At 46.6% G+C, this 6,455-nt stretch overlaps 1 pseudogene; it reads right to left on the bottom strand.

Annotated features, from left to right (window-relative positions):
* Nucleotides 1–1,068: 1,068 nt before the first annotated feature.
* LOC123038838 (uncharacterized acetyltransferase At3g50280-like) lies at nt 1,069–6,077 on the bottom strand (annotated as a pseudogene).
* Between the last annotated feature and the right edge of the window lie 378 nt (nt 6,078–6,455).

Below are 6,455 nucleotides of genomic sequence, written 5' to 3'. Positions count from 1 at the left end.
TGTCAGCAAATGCATGTGGATTCGAATCCTGGCTGCTACGCATTTTTCGTCGCGTTTGTTTTTGAGCATCTGGCGCGAGAGATACTGGGCTGGCCCACTACCGCGCTCCAACTGCGTTGGCGGGCGCTGAGGGCGCCGGAGAGGATCTTTTTCGGCTCGCGGATATGAGGCCGAGATAGTGAAGCCCAACGAACCAATGGGCCTCTGCCAGGACTACAGAATAAACTTAGACCAAATAGTTCTAAGATATTTCTAAAATATAAAGTTCTAAGACATTCCAAAACCAATCTCAAGGAAAATAGTTCTAAATAATCTAGGTCAATTTCGTAATATTTTTAACGTGATTCACTCATTTCTTGCGGAGTGAATATCACAAAATCACACATAAGATTTGTTTGAAGTCAAACTACCCAAAGTTTGTCAAATTTATATTAAAATATATTAAGGTCTACAATACTAAAGTTATATAGTTTTATTTTCTCTGCTTTTGCTAGTTTTCTTTTCTACGTATAGCTTCCTTTTGCTCTTTTTAAGAACATTTTTGTTGTACTATTTGTTTCGCAATCAATAAAAATACGTAGCAGAGTCCTGTTGTTTCTCACAAGAAAAAAAATCATAAGGCATCTAATAATATTAATTTCATAATGTGAATGCTGATTTTTTTTCCTATAAAATAGGTTAAACTTTACTTTATAAAGTATGAGTTGAGACAGATTTTATATGCAGACTAAAAAGCAACCGTGAGTTCTAGTCCACAACCCCTTCTCAAAAATTTGGACAACCCGATGCCACCCGCCAAAGTTTGACAACTCTCGATGCATGGATATTAAAGGGAAACTGTATCATCTCTTTGGAAAGCAAGTAAGCAGCTTGAAGCATGGTTTAATCCACGAAACTGATAGCACAGGGGACAGGTTTAGTCCTCTGATTCAGGCCGAAACGCATAGGCCGATTCAAGCTTGGTCTCCCTCTGAAGCCATCACATGTGCTTCAATAATAGCTCAGCACCTTGAGGCTTGAGCCAAACATGTCACCAGAAAATTACTTTGCATGCGCGTCAATAATCGGTCACGCTGTGGCGGAGCTTACCGCGCTCATGAACTCCTCATCGGCGACGAGCCTCGCGAGCACCTCCGGCGGGAGCCACACCCCGAGAGCGATGCTCCCCCCGCCGCCTCTGCCCTCGAACACCGTCGCCGTCCCGTCCATCTTGTTCGCTCGGCCACTCCGCACGCCCACGGGCCGGCCCCACCCGAAGTCATTCCCGTAATATGTCGAACCGCGGCGAGCCCCCGGTCACCATCTTCGCCGTGGCCGTTGGGCGCGCACGCAAGAAGTAATGCTCTTGCGGCCGGAGTAGGAGTAGAAACGGCCCAGGGCGCGCGGGAAGGACGATGCCAGGCGTTCGACGACGGCGTGGTGTCCCCGTCCTTCTCCATCTTCTGTGGTGGAAGGCTTGGGCAGGAGGACGCCCTTCTGGTTGTACTCCAAGGCGATCATCGAGAGGTCCCACGGCGTGAGGTCGATGGTCGTCTCCGGCTCCGGCGGTAGCGAAGTGATGATTACATCAGCATCAAATTGTGCATCAAAGTTTATGCCGCATCAGATCAGATATGTTAAAGAAAGGGGAAATCTGCTCTGATCGAATCGTGTACAGCAGATTACAGAATCTAACAACTATACAATGATATCATGTACAGTAATAAAAAGAAGAGGAGCATCTTAAATCTTAGCCGGTTAACATGTGAAGGCATATGCAGCTTGTGCAGTTGTGCCATGCATGTGCTCCAGCTCTATGCCAGAAATTGCTTATTTTCTTCAGTTTCAGTTTCAGCTAAGTTTCTCATGTGCTTCTGTTCCAGTTCTGCTTTCAGTTACTGTGTGCATGCATCCATTGATAGTATGTCGTATTGTTAATTGATTGTACGGCAGGGAGTTCCTTTCTGGAGTATGTGACAGCTCAAACTTTCCGAATGGTAAGGAAACCAACGCAGGGGATGTAAAACAGAATAGAACACTTACACTTTCCAGAAGGTTCACGACCGGTTTCTCTAGAATGTTGCATTTCCAGTCTGATTTTTTTCTACTTCTTTTTATTCCGCTTTCTCTACCTTCTTTAAATTTTTTAAATAATTCAAAACATATTTGATTTTCTAAAGATCTTCTAATTTTTGGATTTTTTTTCAGAATTTTAAGAAATGTTTCCGTTTTTCTAACAATGTTCAGGATTTTTAAAAAATGTTCTTGTTTTCAAAACATATTTGCCTCTGTTTTAAAGAATGGACATGTTTTAAATAAATCTGTATTTTTTAAAAGTATTCCCACTTTGAAAGAAAGAAATTGTCTACTTAAAAAAGTTTGATTTAAAGTTTTGGTTTTCCAAAAAATGTTCTTAAAATTTAAAAAATGAACATTCCTTTAGAAAATCTTTTTTAAATCGAATAAAAATAAGCTAAATAAATCTCAGTACGGTGTGTATTACTTTTTTTTTGCCAGAAATTTTTCGATCTATTCATTTTCAATCATGGCAGTACAATGAAAAACAGAAATAATAAAAATTAGATCAAGATTCATAGACCACCTAGCAACGACTACAAGCACTGAAGCGAGCCGAAGGCGCGCCGTTGTCATCGACCCTCCATCGGTGGAGTCGGACACAAGTTGTTGTAGTAGACAGTCGGGAAGTCGTCGTGCTAAGGCCCCATAAGATTAGCGCACCAGAACAGCAACCGCCTCGATGAAGAATAAGGTAGATCGAACGGATCCATCCCAAAGACACACGAACGTAAAGGAACAACGGCGAGATCCAAGCAAATCCATCAAAGATAAATCCACCGGAGACACAACTTCACATGCCCACCAACGATGCTAGATGCACCGCCGGAACAGGGGCTAGGCGGAGAGACCTTTATTCCATCTTCAGGAAGCCGCTGTCGTCTCTATTTCGATACAATGCATCCGCTCCCTACAGTGTTCTCTATAGTTCGTTGGCCAAATACAATGTGTCAGCCCAACCGGGAGCACACTTGTGCAAAGCGCCGACTATCTGACGCAGCGCGCTTCGTATAGGAGGTCCCTGCTATAGGACTGTGCCCCCGCTACCTGATATATACTGCCAGCCCATTATCATAAGTTTGTCAAGACTTTGTTTCTTTTATTTTCATTTGTGTCGATTTTTATTTCTCTTTTGTTTTAAAACTAACTAAGAAAAATCAAGCATATTTTCAAATATGATTTTCAATTTAAAAGATATTCATGATATTTAGCAAGAAAAACAAAGTGGACCCCTCCATCCCTCTTGTGAAACCATAAGAGGAAGGACGGCACCGCCGATCTACCTTATCCCTGACGTGATCACTTGCCCTTTTCCTCTTTGTTCGTTGGTTTGGTGGGGGTGTCTGTTTGGTGGTAGGATGAGATTTTTAGTTTATGTTTTGGCCCCAGTACGTCGTTGATGGTGAGGTGATGGCATTGCCATCGGCATGAAATAAGTCATCCCTGCCTCATCCTTGTTCCAATGGTGCTTTATAATACATCATTGGCGGGCGTGTGGAGGATTTGTGTCTAGTTCTCGGGATTGGGGTTTTTCTTTTGCGAGGTTTGTCTTGATGGTGATGTCGTGCAGAGCGGATGAAGCGATTTTCTGCCCTAGTCCTTGGACTCTAGTTTCATCCAATGAAGGTTGGCCAGCTTTGGGCTCGCCTGGAGCGTTAAGAGTTTTTTTTTTCTGATTCTGGCTGGCGACTTGGGGCATATACATGACCTGTTTGGCATCTTTTCTTTGGGACGATGATTTGCTTGTTGTTGTCAGACACCTTCTGGAATAAATTTTGAGTAAATTGCTTAATGCAAAATGTATTGTCACTTAAAGAAGTGGTAGTGTCTCTGTCTCTATGCGTTGTATATCTCTATTTACTATTCTTCAATGTGTTAAATCATAGAGAGAAAAATGTGAATGTCAGTGTAATCTGTCAAGAACCATCCATAATGCAAGATATTAACAAAAATGACAATTAAAATGTTACCCGCGCATTCACGCAGACTGCTTTGCTACTCCCTCTCTCAGTTTACAAGGCGTGCACGTATCCCTAGGTCGTCAATTTGACCAACCTAATAGAAGCCATATATTACGAAAAACATACCATTATAAACTTCAGATGTTCTATTTACAAACGGTATAATGTTTGTGTTATATAGTTTATGTTACGGTGATAAAATTGACAACCTAGGTATACGCGCAGGACTTGCAAACTGAGACGGAGGGAGTAGTTGGGAGGAAAATAAATGAAACTACCAACTTGGGCAAGAACTAGAGCAAGAAGAAGAAAGGCTCACTTTGTGTCTCTCCTTGGGCCAATAATGAATTTTTTTGCATATGTATTAAGACGCTTGGCCTGATTTCGAAATTGTCCAGAGTTTTATATGTTGTTTTCATTGCAAAATGATGGGTCTCCTTCCATAACTTTCCAATTACGAGTACGAGAATTGAAAGACATGAAAATTCTCAATTCTCTACGGCGTCTAGTAGATAGAAAATCAGATAACGATACCCTCACCGTAGATCCCAACGGTGGAGTCAAAGCAAAGTAAGAGTCAATAGGAGAGCGGTGAGGAGGACACGGTCTGTGAGCAATGAAACGAAAAAACCAAACTCGCTCTGTAAGAGAAATGAAATGACCGGTAAATTTCAAAGTAGTTTGATCGAGCATGCGCTGGCCGCGCTCATGAACTCCTCGTCGGCGACGAGCCTCGCGAGCACATCCGGGGCGAGGCACACCTCCAAAGTAATGCTCCCTCTGCCGCCTCTACCCTCGTACACATTCGCCGACCCGTCCGCCTTGTTCGCCGGGCCAGTCCGCACGGCTACCGGCTGGCCCCAACCAAAGTCATTCCCGTACACGTCGAACCACGGCGTGCCCCCGGTCACCACCGTGTCCGTGGCTGTGGGGTGCGGCGGCACACATGCGAAGCTAGGATTTTGCGGCCACGATTCTAGTCTGTGCCTCTCGCTCGCCTCGTTGAACGACGCCACCACTTTGTTCAGCAGCCATGCAGTCCATCCCAGCCCCCATTCTAGAATTTCACCGGCGGTGGAGACCGCCTCGACGAGTGCCACGGCGTCGCCCGCGTAGGCAGCTGGCAGGCCATCCAGTTTGCCCCGGCATCCGACCAGGAGGGTGTAGGATGTCCTTTGGTTTGCAGCGAGCCTCCTGGCGCGGCGTCCGAGCAGGGCCTGCAACGAGGAGATGGTGGTGGTGCCGCTGCCATTGCCGGACATCTCGGCGTTCGCCTTCGCTTTGAGCTTCTTTACACTCTCCGCCGAGAAATGGAGGATGCATTCCTCGTGCACCGACGATGGGTGCCCATCCGTACGCCGGCTGACGGGGATGTCCTCGAGCTTGCCGAAGGGGAGAGGGACCGGGACTGGGAAGCCGTCAACAAACCACCTGCGGTGCACCGGCAGAGACGAGGAGATGGCGTCGTCACTCTGACGGCTGAACTGAGACCAGGTGTTGAAGAGGTGCCAGAAGGCCGTCCCGTCAGCGATAGCGTGGTTGAGCGACATGGCGACGAAGACACCGTCGGCGAGCTCGGTGACCTGTGCGGCTAGGAGCGGGTGGGCGCCCGCGGCGGCATCCACGCCGTGCAGCCCGAGGAACGGGAAGAAGGACTGGACCACCTCCAGGGTATACAGCGGCTCGTTGACGTCGGCCACGGTGATGCCGGGCGCCACAGCGTGGATGAAGATGAACTCGGCGCCGTCCATGCTGCAACGGAGCGAAATTGTGATGGTCTTGCCGTGCTCCCTGTCAGCATTGCTCCCCGGCGCGACGGCGAGGCGGCCGGCGTAGGGGTAGAAGCGGCCCAGAGCACGCGCGAAGGACGACGTCGTGGCGACCATCTCCTCCAGTAGTGGTGGGAGGCTTGGGCAGGAGGACGCCCTTCTGGTTGTACTCCAAGGCGATCAACGAGAGGTCCCACGGCGTGAGGTCGATGGTCGTCTCTGGCTCCGGCGGTAGCGAAGTGGCTGGTTCCGGCCGGACCATGCGCCGCGACATGATCTGGACGTGGTTCATCTTCATCTTGGTTCGGTTAGCACCACACGTGGTCGCGCGCTTACAGTTGTGGGAGTACTAGTAGCTGGCCAAGTACTCCCTCCGTTCAAAATTACTTGTCCAAAAATGAATATATCTAGATTAATTTTAGTTGTAGATACACTCATTTTTATCTATTTTTGTGATAATTAATTTCGAACGGAGGGAGTAGATGATTTTGGCGTGCTTAGCCTCGGGCCAGCTCCTCCATTTATATGAACACATACCAAATTGTACACCATGTTCGATCAGATTTGACAAGTTAATTTTTTTTTTGAAATCTGATCCAATCAAATCGTGGACTATATGAGTATTACAGATTGTATACAATGAAGTATGAGCATAACTTATTTGTATGAG

Source organism: Triticum aestivum, chromosome 2B (genome assembly GCF_018294505.1).
Source record: "Triticum aestivum cultivar Chinese Spring chromosome 2B, IWGSC CS RefSeq v2.1, whole genome shotgun sequence".
NCBI classification, from domain to species: Eukaryota; Viridiplantae; Streptophyta; class Magnoliopsida; order Poales; family Poaceae; genus Triticum; species Triticum aestivum.
The sequence above is the reverse complement of the archived record's forward strand: the minus strand, read 5'-3'. Positions and strand labels throughout refer to the sequence as shown.